The sequence below is a fragment of the Pongo abelii genome, chromosome 11, assembly GCF_028885655.2.
Source record: "Pongo abelii isolate AG06213 chromosome 11, NHGRI_mPonAbe1-v2.0_pri, whole genome shotgun sequence".
NCBI classification, from domain to species: domain Eukaryota; kingdom Metazoa; phylum Chordata; class Mammalia; order Primates; family Hominidae; genus Pongo; species Pongo abelii.
Window position 1 is genome coordinate 65,957,156 of NC_071996.2, and position 27,552 is coordinate 65,984,707.

The 27,552-nt window shown below is 36.1% G+C and overlaps 1 long non-coding RNA gene across 1 annotated transcript; it reads left to right on the forward strand.

The window, feature by feature from the left end:
* Positions 1 to 11,965: 11,965 nt before the first annotated feature.
* LOC129058013 (uncharacterized) lies at positions 11,966 to 21,568 on the forward strand. The gene is made up of 3 exons (XR_008522822.2): positions 11,966 to 12,311; positions 14,736 to 14,811; positions 18,004 to 21,568. It is a non-coding gene; the product is annotated as an uncharacterized LOC129058013 (long non-coding RNA).
* The last annotated feature ends 5,984 nt before the right edge of the window (positions 21,569 to 27,552 follow it).

The following is a 27,552-nucleotide window of genomic DNA, read 5'->3' on the forward strand; positions in this document are numbered from 1 at the left end:
TGGATAGATGAATGCCACCTCAAACTCGACAGTCTACAGATAAAGCCATCTTCACATTTTAAACTATCACTTCTATACCATCCAATCAATTGGCAGCCAGATCACTCCTTTTTTCTCCCAGCTTTATTGAAGTATAATTGGTATACCAAAAAATACATATATTTAATATGTATACTTAATTAATATACACAAATTGATGAGTTTGGATATATGTATACGTTTGTATTAACATCACCACAATGAAGGTAATAAATGTATCCATCACCCCCAAAAGTTTCCTTAAGTTCCTTGTTTTTTGGTTTGTTTTTTTGTGGCAAGAGCAGATCACTTATAGTTGTCCAAAGCCAAAATCTGGAAGTCCTCTTTTAGCCTTTGCTACCCTAATTTTATCAAATTTGCTATTATTGAATAATTTTTTTCTTCCACATTTCTTACGGACTTGTCCTTTTATCTCCATCTTTGTTCCCATGCTTTCATCCTGTTCTCACTGTCAATTATATCAGCCTCTTGGCTGGCCTTTCAATTTTACCACTGTGGTAGCCAGTGTGTAAGTTGGCTCCTAATGATCTTCAACTGGTATTCACACCCTTGTATAGTTCTCTTCCACATATTATGAGTTGGTCTTGTGACCAGCAAAATATGGGAGAAGTTAGGTATATGATTTCCACTTTTACATTGTGAAAAGACTTCAGCTTCCATATTGGTTTTTTGCTCTCTCTTTCCTTCTATAAGATCACTCACTCTTGGATGACTAGCTCTGGTGAAAACCAGTTGCCATACTGGAAAAACTTTCAGGCAGTCTATGTAGACATCTAAGTGGCAAGGAATGGAGGCCTCTGGCCAACAACAGCCAGTGAGAAACTAAGGCCTGTCCACAAATACGTGACTGAGCTTAGAAGTGGATTTTTCCTGGCAAGCCTACAGCCCTGGCTGACTGCAGCCTGTAGCTTGACTATAGCTTTGTGAAATAATCTGAGCTAGAACCTTCAGAAACTGTGATATAATAAATGTATGTTGTTCTAATCTGCTAAATTTGTTACACAACAATACATAACTAATACAACATCCATATGGCAGCCATTTACTCATATTATTATCCTACTTAAAGATCTCCAAAGACTTATCATTACCTGTTACTTCAAGTCCAGATTTCTCTGAGTATATTACAGCCCTCATATTATCTGACACCACCCTATTTAACATAAGACCTATGAATAATTACAACTTCTGTGAATCTAACTGCTTTTTCTAATGTTATCCTTTGCTTATATGGCTCTACCCTCCTGAACATCTTCTTTTTTTTAAATCTCTCTTTATCCAATATATTCAAGTACCAGGTCATGAGTAATTACATTCACAAAACCTATTCCAATGGCTCTGTCCCATGCACTGAGTTTTTCCATAGGTTTGACTCAATTTTGCTAGAATTATTTCATATAAGTTGGTTCACCAGAGTTCATTTCCCTAAATCCATTCTCCAACCTCCACTACCTTCACAATGTTTGTCTCATCTCACCCAGTTTCCAGAAAACCACTAATTAATTGGATATTTAATCCTGCCATCATTCATCCTTGTAAGGCATTTTCCCCAACAATGTTAAATCACAGTGTCATTTTGAAACCAATGCTTGTTTCAGTGATCCTGATGCTGCTGTTATTATTATCTCATCTAATTGTTCAAATGCTTAAAAATGTTATTAATATCTTATAATGAAGGAAAGTAGTCAGTAGATTAAAAGCACACCAGTGGAAGTCTGCAGAAGATACAGTCTAGTGGCCTTCTTAACAACACAGGCAATTTGAAATAATGACAAGAGGAAAATATTTTAAAAGAAACGCTGATAGATATATTTACGTTTTAATACTTAATTCATGTAAAATCTAGAAGAAAAGTTGAAAAGAATCAGGTAATCCAATAAGACAACTGTATTGAAGTGACTAGATGATACTATCTGAATCCTGTGAAGTTCTTTCACTGAAATTAGTAGACATTCACTGCATTAAAATAGTCCATTGCCATTGAATCAATTTTTTTTCTTTTTAACCTACACTACAGTGTCTAAGTCGGGGGGGTCCTTGGAATTATGTAGCAGAAAGGCAACTGCAGGTTCTTTTTTATGGAACTGCTTCGTTTATTTGGGATTGGTTTTTTTGGGTCAGGGTTACAATCTTTTTATCTGCTTCATCCGACAGTGCAATATCATATTTGTACTCCTGTATATTTGTATATTGAAGCTAGGAAATCCCAAAATAATTTTAAAAAGGAAGAGGTTTGTATCTCTCTGAATTTGTAGAAGGACTCTTGGAAGTGAATAAAAAAATGTCTACAAAACAAATGAAACCTGGAGCAAAATAAATTTAGCTCTAAAATCTGGTCCAAACTATTCTGTCTTAAAATAATTTCTTAGATAAAGAAATCTACCAGAGAACAATGATTTGGGACTTTTGAGACCTAGCTAAGCTTTTTTCCCACCAATCCTTTGTATAATTTGTAAATAAAATTATATTAAAGGAAGATCCATTTTAAGATAACTATCAATGTGTCTTTATTCCAAATAGAAATAACCAATGTCATTATACAGGGAAGTATTTTCTAAATCCATAAAGAGTTTTGAAATTCTAAATAAATAAATAACTGGAAATTCCAGATGAATTTAGGAAAAACTAGAAGCAACAAAGAAATCTCAGAACCAATGTGAAATGTCACCTTTTCAAAGTGAAATGTTTTATTAGGATGCTGGGAGATTTCATGCTCAATGGTCAGGCAGGGATGCTTTTGGTGAAATGAAAGTCCAAGGAGACAAAATAGACTTAGGACTGGTTTTATAAAGGCTAGATGTTTGCTGGAAAGGCTCATTTGCTCTTCATTTATTAATTCAAAAAAATTATAAAGAGCCAATAATCTCCCCAACACACACAATCATCCAGGCACTCATACACACACACACACACACACACACACAGAGAGAGAGCAAGAGAGAGAGAAAAAGTATATATTTTTTAAATGGCAAAAACCATAGTTACCTTTGTACCAACCTAATACATATGTAAAATCTCACAGTAGTACATTCAAGGTATGAGTAAGGTACCACAGGTGCACAGAGGGCCTAGTATTTAACCCAATCTGAAGACATGGAAGGAAGAAAAATGGAAGCCTGATGAAGAAAATAAAAAAAAAAATTGAGCTGAGTAATGAGGAATGAGTAAGAATTTCCCAGGTAGGCAAGAGGCAAGGAAGGCACTGAAGCAAGCAATAGCATGGTTCCTCCCAGGGAATGAGAATAATTATTCTAGATTGGAGCACAGAGTGCCAATGTGGATAATGCAAGGGATAGGGCTGGAGGGAGAGCCAGGGGCTAATCATCAAGGGAAGCATTTCCCATACTGAGACTTCTAAACCTAACAGTGATGGAGAGCCTCTAAAGAATTTTAACACGGGGAGCAATGGGGTTTGCACTGTGAAAATGCAACTCTAGCTGCGAAGATAAATTGGAGTGGGGGTGGCCTACGAAAACAGATTAGAGAAGTAAAGATAATCCTAGTAAGAAATTACAAAGTCCTGACCTGATGTAGTAGAATGGTGAAGGGGACAGATTTGAATTAGAAACTTTTTAAGGAGGTGTAGTGGCACTTAGTGACCAATTAGATATATAGACTTAGTAATTCTAGGATGACTCCCACATTTCTGAATTGGGTGCCCAGGTAAATGTTACTATTCTGAACCAGATCATGGTTGACAGAGACAAGGAGCCAGCAGCACACTGTTATTTTGATCTGATTATGGTACAATTTGGTGAAAATAGCCAGTAGACAATTAGATATTTAGCTCAGACTGGCAAGAAAGAGGCCTCAGTTCAAGCTATAGGTTTGAGTGACACCAACATAGCTAATAGTTAGATAAGATGTCCAAGGGACACTTACTATAACATAGTTGCCATTTTTAAATCAACAGGGATAATTTTTCAAACTCTACATATCCAGGTCTCTATGCTAGGCACTTTCATATATCCTTCAGGAACTATCATAGAACCTTCAGACAGAAATGATACTTGAGATGGAACTGATCATTTGACCAAATGACTGAGCTGACTGGGCTGGAGATGGGGGCACTGATGAAGATAGAATTTGGTCAATAATAGATCATGAGAAGTTTCAGTGGAGGGATAGGAAGAAGGGAAGAAAGTCAGTAGTGCATTAGGAGCAAAGTGAATGTAGGAAGTGCATTGAGAGTGAGGAGAAAGGAGGAGGTGGAAATCATCACTATTTCAAGAAGTTTAGTTGTGGAGGGAAGGAGATAAATAAGTTGGTAGACAGGGTACTGAGAAGAACATATATTTGAAAATGTTTATAGGCTGAGAAATGGAAACTGCCAACAAAGTTTTTAACCTACATTAACTATTGACTCTTGAAGTAATCAACCAAATAGAGAAAAGAGTTGTTTTCAGGAATTGTCAGTCTAGCTACTCAATTGCCCAATGGCCAATCACTACCCAAGTTTATTATTTGGTTGGCATCCTTTGAATATTGCCTGTTGATTTGCTTTCAAGATGAACTGTACAACTGGAAATTTTCACATACATTTTGGAAGGGAAGGATTTTACCAATTCTGTGTTTATTCAAAATATTCACTATAATTTAATTAAGTTTTACTAGATGTTCATCTCTCTCAAACAGCTAGTGGTCCAACCATATACTCCTCATTAAATTGTTGGAGGTGGGGGAGTGGTGAAAAGATGGCAAAATAATTTATTCTCAGATTGCAAACAGCAGCAAGAGAATCTGTTATTTTTCCCCAGGGATGAGAGAAGGAAGAAGAGAAAGAAGGAAAGAAGCAGGAGAGTAGAGACATAAAGAGACTTTTTTCCCAAACAGTATAGTTTTTCTAATGTCTAGAAATAAACAAATTCAATAAAAAGAAACCCCTAAAACATTAGTTGTTCACATCTGAGACCTATTTTTTGCTTTGGGAAAGGAAAGACCCTAATTTCTGAAAATTACATTCCAAAGTTCCAAAGAATGAGTTCTTAAAGCCAAATATCTTTACATAAGAAAATAATTAATAAATAAGTTTATAAAAGAATATGGACATTTCAAACTTTAAAGTTGATTTTAAAGTTGGTGAAATCAAGAAAAATATATTACAAATTGGTTTATTTCAGTTTTCACTTTCTAGGAATCCTGTTAGGATTTCTGAAACAAAGCTTTGATCTAGCTGTATGAGAGTATTTACATATTCTTTACACAGTGTTTGTGATACCTGATACCTGTGAACAAATGGGAAGTGTTTAATATTTTACATTGTTTGCATTTAATTGAAGGGAAAACAAATCATCAAATATGACAAAGTAAAGGGGAAAAAAAGGATCAGGGTGCAATGAAAGATGTCCTAATCCCTTCCACAGGTGCACCTATTGAATTGTCTGTGTGAGCATCTACCCACATGCTTTGATAATTCAGGGGTCTGGTGGTACCTTGTTGCATGAATGTATCTTCTGTGTTTTCCATTAGCGTTAATGGGGGTTACATAGGCAAAGGAAGAGAAGAACAGATTCCAGAATCTGTCCATGATTAGTAACAACGGTGCTGTTCAATCCTGTGATGTCTTCCTTGGAAAGCAACCTATATTATCCATTTAGTTTTACAAACTAGACTTCACACACTGAAAAGGTAAGGATTCAATCAATCTAAATAATAGAGATAAAAACAGGTTTGCAAAGTGGAGCTAAATGTTCTTCAAGATCCAGTTGTCACAGACCTTGTCAACAGTTGAGGCTTCTGTCACAACATTATAAGTACTAAATGGAACCCTTTCTAGGTTCTGAGGCACTGGGTATCATCTGCATTCACCAATTAATACTCCTTACTAGTGTTTTGGTTGCTTTTTTCCTTTGGGGATGAGTGGGTAGGCAGAGAAAAGGATGTGCATTCGGCCCATGGTAACTTCAATTAGTTGCCAACCAAAGATTTTATCCTAGTAGCAAAACCAGGAGGAAAAAAAAATCTTTTAAATTAATTTGAAGATGCCTACATTTCTAGAATGGCATTGCTTTAACAGGCCTATGCAAATGAGTCCAATTTAGCATCTTGTATTCAGCTGGAAACCATTGCTAAATGATCAGGATAGCCAGTCACAGATATTAAAATGAATTATATCTAATCTGAATTTTAGTCACGCTACATTAACTAATAGAAAGTTATTAACATTTCAAGAGAAAAAAAGCTTTTGCCTGCAAAATTAACAGTGGCTGAGATGTGACCTGTGAGCCATGAAGCCTGATCACTGTAATGACAGTGTAATGGCATATTTACATTAAAATCTCTGCAGCTAATATGGGATTCAGAATTGGACGGTAAGTCGAGGATTATTTAGTCTGGCCTGTTGGCCTTTCTCTAAGTAGTTTTTTTTTTTTTAACTTCAATACAAATCTGAAACTTTTTATTTCATGACTATTTATGTGACCAGTTTCTACAGCTCAGTCTCTCCATCTTTATATGACTCGTGTTCTCTTTCATTTTCTCTCTTCTTTTTCAGAATATTTCTTTCTGTGTATCTGTTTTTCTCTCTTTCTCTCCCTCTCTCTTTTTTCTTCTTTTCTCCCTTTGGCTTGATGAACTTTAAGAAACCAGTGCTCAAATGCAAACCAGTAAAGAGAAAGAAAGCAGTTCCTTAATCATTTTTACAACTATTTGGCTCCAAAAATCAGACAATTTTGATGTTTTTCATTTCCACTTTTAAAATTCACATTAGAAGATGCTGCTTTGCAACAAACACTAATTTGAAATGAGTAACAATGTAGCTATTCTTATCAATCTTGAGAAATGTGGGAGGTGTTCCCATTCTCAGACTGTATTTCCTAAAGTTAGTTTAGAAGTTGAAGATTCAACAATATTATTTGCAAAATCTACAGCACTCATTTACCTTGTAGATTCAAGTCATTGCTGTTGTTTCCTTTCTCTTTCTTTTTTTTTCTTTTACCTACAGATAGAGAATAAAAATACAAATAATAGGAATAACAAAATAATAGGGAAGCTAAAACTGAACATTAATTTTATAATTTTATAGGTGTTTGCAGTTGAAAGAATCTTTTTTTTAAAAAATCAAATCATCTAGAGAATGGCATAGAAATCTAGACAGCAGACAGCTAAGTTTATAAGTTCTCAAATATGTCATTTGTAGACTAGTCTATTTTCTTAACCTGTAAAATTTGCAAATATTGGACTTTAAACAGAACTTTGATAATGAAATTCAATGGAGATGCATTCATCTTTTTTTTTCTTCTTTTTTTTTTTTTTCAGAAGTTTTGCTTTTGTTGCCCAGGCTGGAGTGCAATGGCACGATCTTGGCTCACCGCAACCTCCATCGCCCAGGTTCAAGTGATTCTCTTGCCTCAGCCTCCTGAGTAGCTGGGATTACAGGCATGCGCCAACATGCTCGGCTAATTTTGTATTTTTAATAGAGATGGGGCTTCTCCATGTTGATCAGGCTAGTCTCAATCTCCTGACCTCAGGTGATCCGCCCACCTCGGTCTCCCAAATTGCTGGGACTACAGGCATGAGCCACAGCATCTGCCTGCATTCATCTTATTTGAAAGGAAAGAACAAAAGACAAATAATGAGTTCTTTTAATGCCATTTATGTTTGACACATATTTTGCACCAATTTTGTTTCAAAGATTAATTCAATCCATTCTTCTCTAATCATAACAACAAATAAAGCAAATACATATTTCTAAATTGTAACTTCTAACCATTTAGCATTTTATTGCCTTTTACATTCTTAAAGAGAGTGTTAAATTTCTATTTGTGGTTCTTGGATTTATTTTTAAAGTCTTTTAAAAGAGGACTTTATCTGAAAGCAAATTATCCATTTACACTATGATTCTGTGCGAAAATGTATTTCATCACAGACATGTGTCAATCACAAAGGACATCATGATAAAAATGCCACCTCAGTTCCATTTCCTAATTAGAAGAAGAGTATTAATATGTTGACACTGGTTTGACTGACATGATTCTTTGCTAAATGCCTGCTAGGCTCATATTTATAATAAATACAGGTAGATGCATTTGCAGTAAAACCAAAGCTTCATTCAGTTTCTTGGATTTTTATTAAAATACAGGCATATCATAAATATTGATTGAAGAAATAACTAGAAATTTGATCTGATGTAATATGATGCAAATTAAGTTTAAACAGTTTGAACTTTGATATTTCTAAATGCATTGCTATATTTTGAATATTTTTATAAGAAATGAAAGTGCTAGGCTAAAAGTAACTCACAAATAATGTCTAATTTTTCTTCTGAAACTCTTCTCTCCCTTTTCACTATTGACAAAAGATATTTATTCTGTATGTTTATAGAGAATATACAGACCTACCCAGCTTTGGACATAAATATTAATCACATAAAAGCTTGCTGGCTAAATTAAATGATACAATATTGTTAAAAGAGCAGCCTCTTGGTTAGGCATGGTCACTCTCACCTGTAATCTTAGCACTTTGGGAGGCTGTAGAGGGGAAGAATTACTTGAAGTCCGGAGTTTGAGATCAGCTTAGGCAACATAGCAAGACTGTCTCTAAAAAAAAAAAAAGAAAAGAAAAAAAAATTAGCCAACCATAGTAATGTGACCCTGTAGTCCCAGCTACCCTGGAGGCTGAGGCAGGAGGATGGCTTGAGCCCAGGAGTATGAGACTACAGTTAGCCATGCACTCCAGCCTGAACGACAGAGTAAAACCCTGTCTCAAAAAGAAAAATATGAGCAGTCTTTCTAATTTCTGCATACTTAGTAACACCCTTAATATGCCATGACTCGTATTAGGTATTTATTTTCTAAATAATGTTAGCTAAGTTATCAAGTCAAAAAGTTAACAGCATAAATGCTTAGAAAACAAAACATAAAGAGTATTAGTTAGTAACAAATAAACTATATGTGTCTGCAGTCTACAGCTAAGTCAGTTATAAATTTTAAAATAGATTTCCTGCACATAAACTTCTCGGCTAATAAAACTACTTGAAGGAAACAATATCCAGACTTAGTTTTGCTGTACTTGTTCTAAGAGGCAAGAAGGAACACTGCACAAATTCCTTTTCCTCCTGTAATTTGGGATTTCATTTTAAAAGGAAGAATAGGCTGTGTCTTTTCAAAAGAACCCGGGGGTTTGAAATGCGAGACGGGAGGGTGGTGGCCTAAGAGAGAACACTGGGGATGAGTGAAAGTGACAAAAATATTCCCTTATGTTCTTGACCAAAAGCACCATTAACACCATTTCTGTCTATTCAGAATAGTTGGGAGAAGGGGTAAGCAGGAAGGGACATCAAGGATCCAAAAGTTATGCTGATTTTCTCCTTTGTCTTTCTGTATTAGGTTTTCTTGCCAGCTATAAGCGTGGTCTATGGATTGACAGTTTTGATAAACAAATATTGTGTGAAGCAGGAAGGATAGTGCTCCTAAACAAATGTTATGAAAACCTAATAACTGTACTTTAATTGTAATCATTAAATCATAGATTATCTTTCTGTTGAGTTCTTCAGTTATCTCCACAAATCGTGAGCCTGCAAAGTTAACCCCAGTTGAGTAAATATGAGTGCCCATAACTCAATTATTTTTTTCTGAAAATTTTTTTGTTGCTTACATAAAGAAAGACTTCATTGAACATATGGTAACACAATATGGGATATATCACGAATAACACAAACATATATGTACACACATATATACACACACGTACACACATATATACACACACATACACACAGGCACCACTTGATTCATTGTTGAAACACATTAGAGGGCCAGGAGCAGTGGCTTACACCTGTAATACCAGAACTTTGGGAGGCCAAGGCGGGCGTATCACCTGAGGTCAGGAGTTCGAGACCAGCCTGGCGAACATGGAGAAACCCTGTCTCTACTAAAAATAAAAAAATTAGCCCAGCGTAGTGGCACGTACCTGTAATACCAGCTATTCGGGAGGCTGAGGTGGGAGAATCGCTTGAACCCGGGGGGCAGAGGTTGCAGTGAGCTGAGATCACGCCACTGCACTCCAGCCTGGGAAACAGAGTGAGATTCTGTCTCAAGAAAGAAGGGAAGGGAAGGGGAGGGGAGGGGAGGGGAGGGGAGTGGGAGAAAGAAAGAAAGAAAAGAAGGAAAGAAGGAAAGAAAGAAAGAAGAAAGAAAGAAAGAAAGAAAGAGAGAGAAAGAGAGAAAGAAATCGTCTATGAGAGGCAGTATATCGGTTTGTAGCACAGATTCTAAAGCCAGATTCCTGATTTTGAGTTATATTGGCTTTGCCACAGCCAGCTGTGAGACTTCAGAAAAGTCCCTGAATCTCCATTTCCTCATCTATAAATAAGGATCATGTTTTTTTTTTTTTTTTTACCAAGGTCATGAAGTTATTTTAAGGATCAGATAAGTCCGTAATATAAAGCACTTTTAATAGTGCCTAGCTTATAGTAAATGCTTGATAAATATTCTCTGCCATGCCAAGTATTATTACTACTGTTATTAATAATTATATTAACACTGCCTCTCAGAGATGAAAGACAGAAGAATTGGCAAATTTCACATATTACATCAGTGACTAGACACTTTGTTCTACAAAGAAAAGGATATGAAGCCTAGGGCCAAATGATCAACCCATGCATTTCTAAACAAGAAAGAAGAGACCTATGGGGTGTGGTTTGAGGGATATCACAAGTCTTCTCACTTATATCTGCCACCCTTTCATCATGAACTTGCAGAAGTAATTTAAGGTTTCTGGGACTCAATTTCTACAACTATAAAATAAGAAGCTTGAAGTAGATGATTAATAAACTCTTTCTGGATTCAATGATGTTCTTTTGCAATTATTCAGTAACAATATCTCTTTTTACAACAAACTAAGGCAGGGCTTTTAGATCCTCAACATATAAATGTCTCAAACAAGACATCCATAACTTTTTAGTTTGCACTTTTCTTTCTTGAGCTTTAGAAGAGAGGAGTATAAGAACAGCAATATGGCTTGCATAAAGGGAAGGTGATCAGATTTGCAAAACACAGAGAAGTTATTTTGACACAGAGATGGGGGCCTCTAAATGCAGGCTACACCTGCTTCTCATCAACACTAAGGGCTGGCCTTGCTAGCATTTAAGGATTCTTGGATGTGTAGAAATCTCCTAGCCAACTCACCAAAGAAAGAAAACACCAAGCAAAAAACATTGTCTTCTAGATAACCAACTGTGAAACCTGAGAATCATAATAGTCTCTCTAACTGGATAAAAAATCAAAATTAATAGATGAAGGAATCAGACATTCTTTTCCAGCACCAAATTCAGTTGTGAATAGTGTGTTGTAAAAGACATGGAATAGAAATATCCCATGTTTTTGGCAAAATGAGAAGAGTCAAGCATTTCTGTATAAAGCAGGCCTAATAGTTTGAATATATCACTTGGTTTTCTGAATTACTTCTTGTTGTTTTTCTCTTCCCTAAAGTTTTTCCCTTCCCTAAAGTTTTTCCTTCACTAAAGGTGACTACTCCACACCATAACATCTAATTTCTCTCTATACCAATAGAGTATATATTTATATACTTAATTTATCTCAGGGCGAATACTATATTTTATTCATCACTGTAATTAAAACGGGTACCTCTTTTAAGATAAATATAGATGAAACAATAAAATCTCACACTTCAACTCAGTCATAATGAGAGGTGAAGCTGGCTGGGCTTCTGGGTCGGGTGGGGACTTGGAGAACTTTTCTGTCTAGCTAAAGGATTGTAAACACACCAATCAGCACTCTGTGTCTAGCTAAAGATTTGTAAACACACCAATCAGCACTCTGTAAAAACACACCAATCAATGCTCTGTGTCTAGCTAAAGGTTTGTAAATGCACCAATCAGCACTCTGTAAAACAGACCAATCAGCACTCTGTAAAATGGACCAAACAGCGCTCTGTAAAATGGACCAATCAGCAGGATGTGGGTGGGGCCAAATGAGGGAATAAAAGCTGGCCACACCCAAGCCAGCAGCAGCAACCTGCTTGGATCCCCTTCCACGTTGTGGAAGCTTTGTTCTTTTGCTCTTCACGGTAAATCTTGCTGCTGCTCACTCAACGGGTCCTCACTACCTTTATAAGCTGTAACACTCACCGCGAGGGTCTGCGGCTTCACTCCTGAAGTCAGTGAGACCACGAACCCACTGGGTGGAACAAACAACTCCAGACGCGCCACCTTTAAGAGCTGTAACACTCACTGTGAAGGTCTACGGCTTCACTCCTGAAGTCAGCGAGACCACGAACCCAGACCAACTCCGGACACATCTGAATATCTGAAGGTACAAACTCCAGACACACCATCTTTAAGAACTGTAACAGTCACCATGAGGGTCCGTGGCTTCGTTCTTGAAGTCAGTGAGACCAAGAACCCACCAGAAGGAAACAATTCTGGACACAATAATTCATATTATTATTTATAAAACATATTTTATGGCAATTGAGTAAGGATGTAAAAAAATTGTGAATAGATTATTTTATAGCATATATTTTGGTTAAAAAACTACAGCTACATTTATTTATTTATTTATTTATTTATTTTGAGACAGAGTCTTGCTCTGTTGCCCAGGCTGGAGTGCTGGAGTGCAGTGACACAATCTTGGTTCACTGCAACCTCCACGTCCCAGGTTCAAGCTATTCTCCAGCCTCAGCCTCCTGAGTAGCTGGGATTACAGGTTCCCTCCACCATGTCCAGCTAATTTTTGTATTTTTAATAGTGACGGGGTTTCACCATCTTGGCCAGGCTGGTCTTGAACTCTTGACTTCGTGATCCACCTACCTGAGCCTCCCAAAGTGCTGGGATTACAGGTGTGAGCCACTGTGCCCGGCCAGCTACTCTTTTTTTAAGTATAAAGTTATATGAGTAATACAAACATAATTTATTGTTATGAACCCTGATTTTTGACATACATAAGAGTTTCCTCCAAATGAGATCATTCAACTTTTATTGGGGGTAGTGTGTGAAATATAAAATGAAACTTATTATTCTTGGCTAAATTTTTCTGGACTTAAGTTGTTTTCTTATGATAAATACATGATTTAAGTCAATGCAGTCAACACAAGGGAGGAAACACCAGTCAGATTTGTTAGATTCATTCTATTGGTTGATTCTTTCAAATATTGCTCTAACTGGACCCTAGAGACAGTGAGACAGTGTTAGAAGGGAAATTTAAAACTAGAAATGAAAGTACACTAAAATTACACAGTATCCACATAACACTTTTATGGGAATTATTAAAGGTGGATGATGCCACCCCAAGGGCAAAGGCATGATCAGTTAAGAACAGGCTAGATGTAGACTTCCACTAAGCCCTTCAACCACTCATCTTTGTGCAGTCCACAACTTATGCAACCTCTGCAGTCCACAACTTGTACAGCCCTGAAACATTGTTTTGGTTTAGCAAACAAATGAAAGGCAAAGGTTTTCTTTAAAGGTTTATGTTGTAATTTAATTAAAATGAGCATGGCTGTCTTCTGAATTCATTTGTCAGAATAATAGCAAATCCAATGAGAATTTCAAAATATTTCAAAATTTAGAAGATTCCTTGCCACCTATGCCACTTAGGGGAATGCTTACCTTCACTCAGGCTTTATTTTTTTTTTTTTTAAGAATCAGATATGAGGTAAACTGTATAAATAATGGAAAATTTATCCTTTTTATTATTTCCTCATAATAAAAATAAATTTACTCATATGAAATCCATACCTTTTCTACACTGACATACCATATTGAAAGATTAATTACATACACTTCCACCTGAATTCCAAAACTATAAAAAGTCTATTATGTGTACATACACACATATACAATAGGCATTTCTCTCTTTAGAATAAACAATGTTAGAGAATATTCATCATTCAAATCTAGACTCAGAGCTGAATGATCTAAAAATGATTTATTTCTACATAACATAGACAAGTGTTTAAACAGAAATTAAATATTTTTAGAAGTTTTCAACCTTGCTGCAAATTAGCAAGTTCATGTTTTCATTGTTTCGTATAAAAATGAGTGCAGTAACTCATGAAAAATCGTGCTTCATGTGTGATTAAGCTGATTTATCTCTACTTCTAATTCCATTTACTTTAACAAAATGCTAACATTAAAAGAAAGAAGGGGGCTTCAGAAGCTGACAGGAAGTTTAGTTTTCAAGGAAAATCACAGGATTGGAGTCCATGCTTGTCTACACCATGATCACTGGCATTTACAGGGAGGAATTTGTGCAATGGGCAGGAAGATTATTGCTAACGCTGTCCAGAGATCATGAGGCTTGCATTTAACAAACATAACTTTATGCTTTTCAAGGCCAACCTCAGGCCGGGAGTCAGGATATATCCCCTTGGCAATTAAGCTGGAGAAGCAAATTATTGACTGACGTACCATGAAATACCACCAGGCCTTTGAAGGATAGTTCGCTGAAGAATGTGCTAACTAAATGGATACTTAATTGAGACAATAAGATTTCCATGGCAAATTATAACATGCAATTTGCACCATTCATGTATCTGCTGCAAACATTAATAAAGAGGATTATTCTCTAATACTGAAAACAAATCACAAATTGCTAAATCTTCATGAAAAGTACAGGACTTACCTCTATTGGTGGCCTTTGGAGTTTTGTTCCTTAGACTGGCTTAGCAATCTTCATGCCCAATATTTGACTTCCATTCAATACTTAAGGTGCATACTGATGTTTTTGTATTGGCAGTTCCCTGGTATGACTTAGCTGATAGCTCTTCCTTCACAAGAATGCTTACATGAATGGCACCCGAGTTGGAAGGAAAGTGAGTAATCAAAGTGGTTTACAGAGCTCTTATTATTTGCTTTCTGCCCCATAGGAACTCTTCATTTCACTAACTGATGTCTTCTAGTAACTTGGGAGCAGGGAAGGAAATATACAGATGCCATTTTTACCCCTATCATTACCCCCACTTTGATGCATTCTTAAGCTTATTTCTCACTTCTTATCGTGGCATGAGGGAGTTGAATACATGAAGCTTCTCCATCCCCTCTCTCTACCTTGTTGGCAGACTTACAGAGACACCCAGGACTCTCCCACGGCTAGGCGAAGATTGCAATCAGGCTCATCTCACCATTTTCAGCAAAACTTTCCCAAAGTTTGGGCTCAGAAAGTAATGGCATCATGTTCCCCCTGGCTGAAGAGGGAAGCCTATGGCTATGCCAGGGTCCACCCTAATGGGTCCGGTTCTCACCAAAGGACTCCAGGCTATAGACCTTTCCTTCTTCCTTTCTTATCAAGTTTTCCTCCTAAATCTCATATACCATCTGGGTTCTGATATTAAGCTTGCTAATATCAAAAATTAATTCACACTCAAGTGTTAGGGCTTTACCGCAGTTTATTTTGGTTGAGTGGATGTTTTGATGGCTCCCACTTCTTCTATCATTGTATATATAATAGTTCCGTTTAGTGACCTCCACTCCAAATACTATCCTAAGTCTATTGAAAATATAATCTCATTTAATCAAGCACATAACCACCTCCTTTGCCTACTTGTAAGGTTGATGTTGGCCCAACAACATACACATAGTACTTGTTTCTATGTTTATCTGTCATTATCCTGGGTTACAACATTTATCTAACCTGAGTGGTTTAAGAATCATTCTACAAAAATGCTTTCTGTGCCTGTTACGGCCTAACTCTACGTTTCTGTTGATTTTAAAGTAAATGATACATGATTCCTGACTTCAAGGATTTCATTGTTCAGTAAGAGAGAGAGATATGAATTATTAAGAGGCAGATGATAGAGGGCCTCAATCCAACTTCTCTTCTAACTCTTCCTGCCCGAGTGAAATTGCTACTTTACTTCTGTTTCCTGCCCACCCCCGATCTATTTGTGGCCCAAAATTGTGTCTTAGCATCTTTGTAACTATATTTCCTAACTTCAGGATCCAAAATATGTTAGATAAGAAAAATAGGTATATCATTCCATATTATGGATAGAGAAACTACTCATAGACTTTGAAGGCTTCTTCAAAATCTAAAACTAGAAACATCAGAGTTGGAGTTCAGATCTGAGTCCATTGGCACCCTGTAACATGTTTTTACCTCAACATCCTACCTCCGTTGACATTCCTTTTCAGGAATCAATCCGATAGCAATGTATGTGTAAGCAAAAATACTAAAAGCACGTATACTTATAGTCATTTGTAGTAATCTACAGATCACCCAGGTGTAAATTATCTACTTTGTGGCTTATCTGTTAAAAATGATTGCCACCAGAGTGGCTACCATTTGCCATCTAATACACCTCTGAGCCTTTTCTCTCTCATTATCTCTTCTGCAAGAAATGTAAACTGCTGAGATTCTATTATTAGCTTAGATGCAACATAATTTAAACAATAAATCTGATATACATACCCATTGCCAATTGACAGAATGCCACCTAATTTTAACATAAATGACTTTCAAAAGATGCACCCCTGCATTAACACAGATAATTTCATTTTAATTTACATTCAGAGATTCTGTTTTGGGTAGGGGTAACTGAGAATATTGGTGTGTATTTTTCTTTCTGAGGCCGCCCACCTCCAGGTGATATTTTATTGCTTTACTCTTGGAGGCTCAAAATCTCATGAAATCCTAGAAAGGAAATCTTGGAAATGTAGCCCTCTCTTTTTTAATTGTCATGGAATGACACCATTCCATAGAAAGGATTACTAGTAACCTGCCAAAAGTAAAGCTCCCAGGTGAGCAAGAGCATCTTTTCAAACACAGAGAGTAAATTCAGTCTTGTCATAAGTGGTCATTTACTCAGGAAACCATTCTCTCTAGTTTCTAGAAATTATTTTTAAGCATATAAACTCCCAGGAATGACTGCAAAAGATCAACAAAGATGAAGCTGTAAAAATTAATCACAAACACACACACACACATAGGGAGAGACAGAGAGAGAGAGAGAGAGATAAGCCTCTTGTGACTTTAAATAAACAGACAAAACCAAACTTCCATTCCACTTCTTTCATCAAACTTTTCTTATTCCATCCAGATAGACACCCTAAAGGTAGTAATAGTCTCACCAGGCATAGTGCTACCTACAAACCACTAGTAGAGCTTCCACGAAGATTAGGAAGACACAAAGGTTTTTGTCTCTTCAGAACAAAAAGTACATTGCACTTAATAATGAACCTGTCATTTTAAACGTCCAGCTTTCAATTATATAAGTAATAGAGTTTAGAGATGAACTGTTTGTATAATTTTGCCCAGAATTTAGATTTATATTATGTACTTCTATAGATATTTCCTGAAATGTATTCAAATAGCAAGGTCTTAGTTACATATATTAATATGGCAATTCTAATAGCTATCTGTACAATGCAAACTTTACTAAGCTACTACAGGAATCCCTTTTCATTCAGTACTAGAGACAAACTGGCAAATGTAGATAGTGGCCCAGTTGGTTAATAATTATCTTGCTCTCACTGAGAAAAGTCAGTTATCTCAAGACAAGCACATGCAAATTTGAGGGAATGGGGGAAAGAGAAATGGTGGCGGAATGGAGAGGAAAGAGAAACAGAAAAATAATATAGAAAGTATGTATTCAAAGTTCTTCGTAAGGCTATATGTCTAGGATGAGATAATTGCCCTTCTATTACATGGTTCTGAAGATTACGCAGAAAAGAAAGAATAAATAATCCTAACATATATACTATAATCACATGCAGCAACTTGTATTCATTAATTGGCGAATAGAATAAGTAGAGTACCCAAACACAAAAAAAAAGACAAGAAAGATAAGAAGCATTCATCAAGCAGTATGTAACCGCCATTCATCAAGCAGTATGTAACCGCCATTTACATCATCTGCCTGCAGAAACACTCTAGAGCTAATATTTCAGCAATATAAACAAAGTCATAATTAAAAGTTTCAATGTCAAATCATGGAGCTCTTTATTTTTAATGTAGTATTTGTTCAACTTAGAGAACTAATAATTTTTTCTCTTATTAATGTTTGCAGAAAGATCCAGTGGATCACTTCAGGATTTAGTTTGGCTCTCCCCACACAGGATTTAACCAAGCTGACAGATTCAGCACAGGAAAGTATTTTGATGTAATGATATACCACCACTTCTAGACCCAAAGACAAGATGAAAATCCAAGAGCAGGCATAAAACACCCATGAAGACATGACAGAGCTTGAAGTCAGTGTGAATAATTTCTGAATCATAAATTCACACAGGGAACAGGGAAAAGAAAGGAGAAAAGGAGAAGCAAAGAGGAGGGGGAAAAGTTGAGTAGCTTGTTCCACCCACCTCAAATGCTGAATTTAAGAGCTTTCTGCACATTCATATTTCCCACTGACAGGGCTTCAGGTACATCAAGTGGCCCACAATCGCAGATGCATTAGAAGCTCTGCTTCAATTGTGTTCAGAGGCCAAGTGTGTACCCAGTTAGGTAATCAGACTTTTTCATGTTGACTACAGATATCCTCATCATGTGCGCAGTTGTGCATAATGGAAAACATGTAATGTTCACAATGGTTTCCTTCAAACTTCACTTTCCTTTCCCAGATATCTGCTGCCTGTCTTTGCTCCTGAAGTACATCACCATTTGATGGGAAGCTCTATAAACCTATATTTAGTGCCTGAGAAACACCCTCTTCTCTCTTTACCCTCAGGACAGCTAAGATCAGCACTTCTGTTAATAGTTTCCAGGTTTGAACTCTAAGCAACTAAGCTACCCTTGGAATTTACTTTTTCTCACAGACAAATAAAGATTGAGGAATACTACGAAATCTATTTTTTATTAGCATGTCCAGATAGACATTCTCTTGTATCTTTGGCCACTCCATTTCTTCTTGTCAATGTTAAAACTGGAATTTAGGATGCATATGTTGTTAAAGATCTGGAATTTATTATAAATGTACAAATTGGGAAATAAAGCATAATTATGTACCACTATGCACATCTAAGAGAAAAAGCCTGCAGTATAGCCAAATATGATGTTCCTGTTGGCATGTCTAGCCTGGTGGTCCTTTGCATTACTATGCATGTGATATGTTTACAGGGTATGTCATCACCCTCTTCTTGGCAGTAGAAACCAAGCAGAGTCTAAAACATGGGAGACTTTTAATAAATGCCTACCAAATTACATTGAGAAGTCAGTGGCCTCTAAGCATATTTGGATCTGACTCTACCTTTTTTCAATATGTTTATTATTGTCTGGTTATGAATATCTACATAGATGTGCCTTTCCATCTTTTGAACTAGAAGAGAAATAAATAGGGAGGAAAGAGAATTTCACAACTAATTCCAGCCCACTGACTTCATTCCTACTGGTTCCTAGAAATAGGCCAAAAAATAGGAGTAGGCTACCTCCATGATGACCTGCAAGCTCATTTTAATATTAACTACTATGTCAGGCCATAAGATGACCTAATAAGCACACAATATCTGGAGAGCTAAGCAGAGTTATTCCTCATACCTAAGGGGACTTCTCTCTCTGAATATTTGTATGCTGGATTTGTCTCTGAAGCTAAGCTTGGTATGGGAAAATGGGAAACTATAACTGAAAAGCTATTACTTGTTGAACTGCAGTTGGGGTGACTATAAACAAGCAGAAGAAAACTCAGGTTTAAAGTGCCTTAAGTGCAGCTTGAAACAACATACCTAGAACCCTGAAGTCGGTGCAGCTAGAATGAAGCAGGACTCTGAACAAAACCTTTCCCGTAACTAAAATTTCTATACCTGCACATTTTATTTTCAACACAGTATTCTTGGTAAAGAGTTCTTGAAAGCATCAGATGCCATAAATAATGCTATGTAATCAAAGACTGGATATGAATTAGAGTTTCCAAGTTTGTCATTTTTGCCTTTAAAAAATGTCAGAAATATGGTGTCTGTAGTGATCTCATTTTCTGAAAGGAATCCAATTGCAGACAAAGGAGGCTTTCTCTAGAAGCAAGGGATGTAAAGCTTGAGAAATATGGATTTATAACGAATACTTAGAATCACGTTAAACATTGTTCTCCTGGAAATATCAAGTTAATTATTGATAAACACCCTGATGTCACTATCAGGTTCAATATCTAGGGGTTCAATTTCTGTTTCTTGGTGACCTTCAATATCAACAGCTATTCAAATTTTCAGGTGGCTTCTGTTTTAGGTTTTTATTTATTTTGGTTTGTATTTTGCCTCATTCATAATAAAACACAAGGTCATTCCTACTTACACTGTTCCACAAAGGTTACCTTGCACACATTATAAGCAAGTAGACCGTGAGTCAAATATAGCACATAGCTATGTTTGGTTTGACTCCAACACTGTTTGAAATGTGTGAAATTTTTTAGATATCGATAAATTCTTCCATTCACAATGATTCTTACCACCCGCTATTGTATTTACCCACATATTTACAATTATCTTTTTTAATCTTTGTAGGCATCAGAGTTGGCATGCCCTACCCTAGATTCTGGGCTTCCCCTGATGCAAAAAAAGAAAAAAAAATCTTTATTTCATACTGGGTCAATTCCATCAGCTTGCACTAAATATTTACAGGAGTTCATTTATTAAATGTTTGTTGAGCAGCTTCTATACACTAAATACTATGCTGGGCACTAGTGATACAGTAACTTCATGCAGCTTCCATTCACGTTGGGGATGGGAGGGTGAATTGACAATAAATAAATACATTTCAGGTGGTGATAAATATTATGTAAGGAAAAATAAAGTAGAGGAAGGAGATAGAGTGTGACAGGGGATGCTATTTTCAACAAGTTATCAGGAAACATTCTCTCTGACGAGGCGATATCATAGCAAGCACCTGAATAAAGTGACAGAATGAACAATACAGATATCTGGGGGAAGAGCTTTCCAAGCAGACACAAGCCCCCTCTTAAAGGAAGCCTCATCTTTACAATGGTAAGAGTTTCTACCTCTAGCACACTCTTGATTTCTTGAGCTGAAAATAGAAGAAAATTGCTAGTCATTTTCTCCTTAATTCTCTCAGTGTTTTTTCCACTTGGTTTTTTAAACCAAGTGGAAAATAAATCAGTAATTTTCAAACTCTTCTTTCACTATTACAACTTGATGCTTCTCTTATCACTGAAACAATAATAATAGAATTTTGCTACTCTGGAGGAAAATGTCTATTGGAAAAACTACTTACGGATAACGCTCTCACCAAAAATCCCTAAGTTAGTTCTAACAGCAAGAATAATGAATAATAAGCAAGGGCATGTTTATGTAAAAAAGACCCATATCCCTTTTGCAAGTATTTTTTAAATAATAGAATAAGTGAATATTCTGCCTGCCTTTTTAAAAAAAAAGAGTCTGTAATTAGTGTAAATTAGTAAAGAAGTCTAATTTGTGTTTTTAAAAATAGAAATTATGTCAGAATTTTAAAGAGACCTGAGAGATTATTTTCATCAGTTCTCTCTTAGTAAGGAAACTAAAGCTCTCAGGGTTTAAATGGTTCCAAGGACAAAGAGCCATTTATTGGCCATACTGGAACTAGAAGCCAAGGTTTGTAATTTGTAGACTAGTACTCTTACATTGTGTAGAGCACATTGTACTAGTGAATTTAAAAAAAAAAAAAAAACATATTGGGACTTACTATTTCCCATGTTGTGGGGATTTCAACATTCGGGTAGCCGCCAACCCCCGCCACCCCCATCCCCGGCCTGCGCTACCACCCTCTGCCACCCACCTTGGGTTTTAGCTATGGGAATATGAAAGCATAATCTAACAGGAAAGCTAATTTTCTCCATATTAACATGACTGTGCCTGTCTCTGCCAAACACCCTGAGTCCCAATTTGTGATTATGAAGGGCTGGATTAATGTAGGACCTTCACAACAGCTTTAACAAGGCATTAGTGGGGCCTACTGGATCAGAAAGTTGATTTCCAAGAAATAGTACTCATTGGAGTAGAGTCTAAACTCTCTTCTGGATCTCTCCAGTTGGTGACTATGGGAAAAAAGAACCTAAACATCTGCCAACTCGCTGGATTTATGCAGAATCACTGGACTGATAAATCCATTGAGATCCCCAGCCTTATGTATGTTTATTATACCATTTACCACTGCAAAGCCATTCATTGGTGATTTCTTTGCTCATCTGATTTTTAAGTGAAAAGCATTTTGATGAAGTAATATCTTAAAATATGGTAGGTAAGTGTCAGTTGTGAAACCAGCAATATAGAAATCATTTTACATAGTACATGAAATTGATTTGATTTTCAGGAGTAATGTAAAATAATTTAGATATGTGTTTTGCTTATACCTAAAACCAAACTATTGATCATTAAAAATTCCTAACACTGTGAAACATGTTATGGCAATATGCTATATATATTATTGTCAACATATTAGCATGCTATTACTCTTTACAGTGTTCTCATTAATCCCACAAATTGTTCAAACCATGGGTTTGAATTTCTATATTGCAAATGAGTGGAAATGTATCAGTTGCGGATCTTAGATCTTAGTATAGTTTCAGTTTAGTTTGATGGAGATATATTAACTACCTACTCTATACAAATAATAGATAATTAAACAAATAAGAACTGATTCATAAACTCAAGGAACTTAGACTTAATTTCGTTTCAGTCAGATGTCAGGAGCCTGACAATCCTCTACTTGTTTATTTCTTATTTATATTGCAGTGAAATGTCATCCATTTTCAACTAATCCAACATCAAAGGCCCTGTGTATTAGGTGTATGTTAGGAAACAATATGGTTCCAATCATTTGAAGAAAGTGAAACATGCTAAGTTCTCAGAAGGACATTTGGAAGGGAGAAGCTAGTTTGCACATAGGAGGCTCTCAATAAACCTCTGATAATTGAACAAATGTAACTCAACTCTTTTGTTCCAACTTGGGGCCTAAGGAAGACACCTTCCACAAGGAAAACCCTCCAGCGTAACAGGAATCTCCCTGATGTATCCTGCCTGAAGTCATACCATCCAGCTCCATTCTACAATGGTGGCAGGGGAGCCTGGCACTTCATGGCTGTAGAAGAAACTAGCAAGTGAACAGGATTATATGATGTTTCTAGAAACAGTGAAACCAGAAGTGTCTCGCATTTGTATGGAAGAGACATTTAAAATCAGACATTGCTAATCTGGCAATGGTCTGTACTTAGATTTTGCAAATATTCACAAGATTCCTGTTAAAATTTTTTATGGCATGCACTTTAACCCTTGAAAATCTTGAGAAGCACGATATTACGATTTGATATATGATTTATTCTAGAAATTGAATTGTCAGAAAAACAATCTACTCTCAATTTCTAAAAAGAAAAACTATAACATTTACAGAAGTTTTAAATAGACAAAGCTTAGCTTTGAATATATTTTTTAAACAAAAAGAGCAAAAGTACTAAGAAATTTATAGGATAGTATCTTAAACTGAATAATAGGATGGATGAGAGATGAAATATCCAGTAATGTTCTCTTGTTTTCTTTTGAGGAATTTGTGGCTTGGGGAAAGAAGCAAAATTTATCATTCTCAAATAATTGTTTTACTTTATTAAAATTTTATACATCTTTATTTTGACACTTCTAATAGCAACGTATATGATGGATCTGGTTCTAGTTCATTTATAATAAAAACTAAAATAAATAAGTATAGTGTAAAAGCTATATTTTTGTCCAAATCTAATAATGGCCTACAGATCTGAAACTACAGCAAATATTCGGAAATTTTAGGTCAATTATATGAATATTCAATTAAAATTTGTAAGAAGGAGCTATGGCCTACATACATCCTGCCTGGATACCAGGCTTTTGAACACAGACAAAAATTCAAATATAATATAAAATAATATTTGAAATATTAATATAAATATAAACCAATATAAAATAGTAAAACTTGTTGGAGTCTACAGTTTAGCTGCTTCATTTAAAATTGAAAAAAAAGCCAAGTAGTTTCTTTCATTCACTTTTGCAAGACAGCAGTTTGCTAATAAAATGAAATTTAGCTTTTGCTGATGATTTACCACTAAACTAGGCTACCTCTAATTAGGATACTGAATTTTTAAATAACAGTGATCTACTTATTAGGCTACGCTTAATTGAAAAATAAGAATTTTCTTTAGTCTTTTCTGAAAAGCATTTTTTAAATGAATTAAATGTCAACAGTTAAGGCAAGAGCAAGAGTTTTCCAGAGAAAAGCAAGGAAAGGGAAAGTAGAAAAAAAATTAAATCTACATCAGTATTTTCATCAGTGCTTGACTTCTCAAAAATTTAGCATTTTGTACTCAATTCAGATGTTCTAGCTATGATGCCTAATCCCATTAGGAATTATGATTATCAGTTAGTGGAAAATCCTCTATGTTGATCAAGACAGGATTTTGTGTGCGTGTGTGAGAGTCTGAGTTTTATATCTAGTAGGCATTGTAGAAGATAAGCTAATTTTAATGTGGGAGATTGAATTAAAGTCCATAGAGGTTAGCATATTGAAAGGAAAATGAATTACCCTACTTTGGATGTTGTATACACTTGGCAGCCCTGGAATTTTTAGCCACGACAGACTGCAATGGACAAGGGCGAAAAATCATGATGTTAGATAGCATCTACCAAACCAGCCCTATTGCAATTGATTCTGTTTCTAGCCTCTCTCTGACCCCACTGTTACCCTCAAATCCCACTCAGCTTCCATGCCGAGTTTTTTATTCTGCCGCTGTTTTCTCTCCACATAGTTTCTCTCCAAATCAACATCCATGTTCTACTCATCAACCACCGCTTTAGAAAGCTTCAGGCTGGATGGCCAGGCATGAAGTGCTGGCAGGTGGTGTAGCTGTTAGCCAGCCTTGTGTATCACAAGAGATCTGATGCTATCAAATTCCTTTTCCCCCAAAGACTAAAGAGAGCAAGCCTTTGTGAGCGTGCTGGAGGGGGATGAAAACAGTTTGTCTCCTGAGCAGCCAGCCTTTGTCATATTACAAATGAAATCACTTCGGAAATTTAGAGAATTAATATCATAATGAAGACGGGAGTACCCATTAGGGTGGTCTAATGTTGCTCTGGAGAAATGTGATGGATGCCCAGTGGCTGCAAGCCCTTATTTGCAGAGAGTCACCTCTGCAGTTGCCATTATTAGGAAGATGTCTGAAGCAGAGGATCAGACACAACCATTGCAAGATGAGATAGTGTTTGACTGGTTTCCAGGGAACCGAAGGATACAAGCTTAGTTGTACCTGTCACTATGGCTCCCAGCATTTTTCTCCCTTAATGTCTTTTTTAGCTGTAGGAAGTTTCTCTTTAAAGATTCAGTGCTTTCCTAATGGCATAAAGTGAGTAATGTGAAGCATATAAAAATGTTATATAGATAACAAATGAATTCAGTCTATTTCGAGACAACGTGTGCTAGCCCTAAAGAATGATTTTATTTAGCTTCAGTTTTCTCTTGAAAATAAATTCAGCCAAACATTCTGAAATGAGCACACCACTGGCATCCCCATGTTCATTTTCCCCTCTAGGTAAAACACACCTGGATTTTCACTGCAATATGTGTGCCTACCCAAAATACAATCTGCATCTGATGCTCTTTCATACACTAAAACCTAGGAAACGGTACTTCCAGGAATTATTGTAAAATGTAATTGAATCATCATTCCTGGTACTCAAACCTCTGTGTGTACGTGTGTGTGTGTGTGTGTATTGTAATGCTTTCCAGTGACACTGGTACACATAATAGGAAATGGGAGTTTTCCAAAACCCCACATCCATTCCAAACTAGATAAAGGGGAAGAAGAATTTCCCTGAGAAAATTTTGGAAGGGTGGAAAGGAAAAAAAAAGGCTAAGTATCACCTGGAAAGTAATATTATACCTACTTTTTCTCCACTTTACAACTAATCCTTTTGTCTCTCAGGTTTGAATTTATACAATTTGTATTTCTCATTCCTATATCTGCCATCATCTAAGTAATATTCCTTCTCTGCAGTATTTTTCTTCCCATGTCTGTCCCTTCTCAAGACAGGTTTATAGAGCAGTTCATTCTCTTGATGAATTCAAATACAATTTTCTATTTGAGACTACTGTAAAGATATGATCACCCAGAATTTGTAAATCTTGGTCAATTATAAATGGAAACAACTCAGGAATTATTCCCAGTGCTTTTCCTAGCAAAACAAAAACAAAAACCAAATAGTGAACTTACTAATCAATTAGAGAACAGAGTTGGAGGATGGCAGGATTTGGTTCAGTGAATATGCAGGTTCTTTCTATTGAGCTGTTTTTAATTTCCTATTGTCTTCTGTATTCAAAACCTTTAAGCACAGCCAGCCTAAAGGACCAATCAAATCTGTCTCATATAAAATGATTAACTGGAAGCAGGGTTCACCAAAAAGCTGAGCAAACTACTGTCCAGATTGTCTCTGGTTCCTATTGAAGAATGCACAATTAATTTCATTCATAAAGCCTGATTACCTTTCCAAGACAGGAAACTCATTTTCCAAACACAAAAACTTGCTGATCATCCATATGAATAGTTTGCATATCCATTTTGGTACTAAGTTAATTTCAAATTTGCGTTTCATCACGTATTTTATTAGTCTTTAACTTTATCAGGTGTCCAAGTTATTTTCCCCACCTAGATTTCAATTTCCCTAAGAGTAGTAGATATATATATTCATAGTACCTAATCCAGTGTGACATATATAGTGAGGACTGCATAAATACATACTGAAGGGAATCAAACATATAACAAATGATGTTAACTTTCTAAAACTCAACATAGATAAACAAATCCTACGTGTGAAAAAGAAAGTATGTGGTCACTTCCCCTTATTGTTTCTAATCTTCTTCCAAGCTGACATATATACATTCTAATAATAAAGAAATTCGTCCTTCCTAAAGCAAATAAAAGAGTCCTAATGAAAGTAATGTACCCCACTAGCATTCAGACCCTGAAAACGACAAATGTGATCTTAGAGAAGAATCTAATGAAAACAATCACATTAAACATAGCTCTTCTGTGCTCAGTGCTCAATAAGTGAGCAGCAGGCTCTCTCTGTCTAGCTTACAGAAAACAGGAGGTAGCAGTTTGCAAGGAGCAGCGTTTTAATGTGATTGGACTATAACAGACAATCTATTTACAGCATGCTCTGGGGAGCTTATAAACAAATGTTGAGTAATTTCAGCCAGCAGTAATTACCCTTGCAGCTGACAAGGATAGCATGAGACTTTCTCCTTCACCTTCAGCCCAGTCCAGAAGGCAGTGTACACAATGCCACTTCTAATTATTTCTGCATTTCTATGGCTAAAGACCAAAGTGTGTTATTAGAGAACATTTTAGAAGCTTTTTAAAAGCTTATTTATTAGGACAATTAAAAGTCATCACTATGACAGCAAATAAAAGGTTCCATTCTCAGGAATTCAGTATCAAATGAGCTTCTGCCCACTTACCTTTAAGGCAATGTGGACTCTTGTTGTCTATTGTTAAGAGCTGAGACTAAAGCTTGGTAATAAAAAGAAATAGTATCTGGAATGCATTTGGATTAATTCTGAAATGCGCCCTTTTCTTTTCACAATGTTCAAGCAGTCTAGAGCATGTAACTGAGTTATT